General features: G+C 39.5%; 1 protein-coding gene across 1 annotated transcript in view; it reads right to left on the bottom strand.

Annotated features, from left to right (window-relative positions):
• LOC101853402 (ras-related protein Rab-13) overlaps window positions 1–1,231 on the bottom strand; it is a gene marked incomplete at its 5' end in the record, with an annotated part of 10,530 nt that overhangs the window by 5,428 nt on the left and 3,871 nt on the right.

The raw sequence follows: 1,231 nt of genomic DNA, 5'->3' as shown, positions 1-1,231 counted from the left end.
CCCGCGCCAAATGAATTCAACTTTGACAACATACAACCAATGGAAGAACTGAACATAAATACGGACAAAATAACCGTGCCGGACATTCTAACAATAGCCATGAAAATGAAAAGTAAAAAAGTCCAGAAGAAGACAGAACTACCGCTGAGATGCTTATATTAAGTTACATCAGAGAGTATTTTATTATATTTTTAAGAGTCTCTGGTTATATATGTATACGCTAACGGAACACTATTTAGTTATATAATAATATAGGAGGCGAGTTGCTTCGGCAGACACACAATAGAGACGATTCAAAAGTGTTGATTAATATTATTGTTAACGTCGTACTTTTTAAAATACAAGCATAATAAGCTATAAGACGCATGCTACGTATCCCATGGACAGCTAGAAAAACAAATGAAGAAGTCTTGGTTGAAGCAAATATTATAGTAGGAGACAGCTTATGACGAATATAAGAAAGCGACAAGCAAATTTCTTCGGACACACAAAGAGGAAAGAAGCATTGGAGAGTATTGTTACAACAGGCAAGTTTGATGGAAAGAGAGGCAGAGACAGACAGGTGGAAAAGATACTGTACAAGATGACAACAGGGCTAGGAGCAGCAAAAAAAAACAGACACCATTGCTGCAACGCAAGACAGAGTGAAGTGGAGGTCCATGATCGCCGACGCCAGTCGGCAAGGCACCGGATGATTGTGATAATAAGCTAACTGGACACTACTTGTGTACGTATTTTAGATTATAGAAGTAGGTGAGCTGCTTCGAACCTACCTGTCAGAGCCAAACTAGACTGTGGAATACAACCTCCGAGCAAAAAGTCGAAGATATTCAACAATAAAACAACCAGAATTTATCGGTTCGTAAGCCGTAAGTCATCGCGCAAGAAGAATATCCGAGACCACAAACTATGTTGTGGTTTTTAATTTTGTTAATTTATTTTTCATTTACTATCTTAAAGACTTAGATCTAGATCTAGTACCTAACAAAAATACCCCCAAGCTTCGTGACCATGTTTTGTGTGTACGCAAGAGGCCAAGTTGATAGTCAAAGCAGGAGGCAGAGCCTGCGCCCAGGACAGCTTTAGGGATTGCATTACTTCATTTTCAAAAGTGGACGACAGTGGTTAAGTTTCCATGTGTACACAAAAGCGTCCCTTCCCCAGAGGTACAAAAGCAGACTAAGCAAACACCTTAGTAGGATCCATTGCGTGTATTTGTGTGTGTGTGTGT

Source organism: Aplysia californica, unplaced genomic scaffold (assembly GCF_000002075.1).
Source record: "Aplysia californica isolate F4 #8 unplaced genomic scaffold, AplCal3.0 scaffold00406, whole genome shotgun sequence".
NCBI lineage: Eukaryota > Metazoa > Mollusca > Gastropoda > Aplysiida > Aplysiidae > Aplysia > Aplysia californica.
Note: the sequence above shows the minus strand (reverse complement) of the source record. Positions and strands in the feature narration are given on the sequence as shown.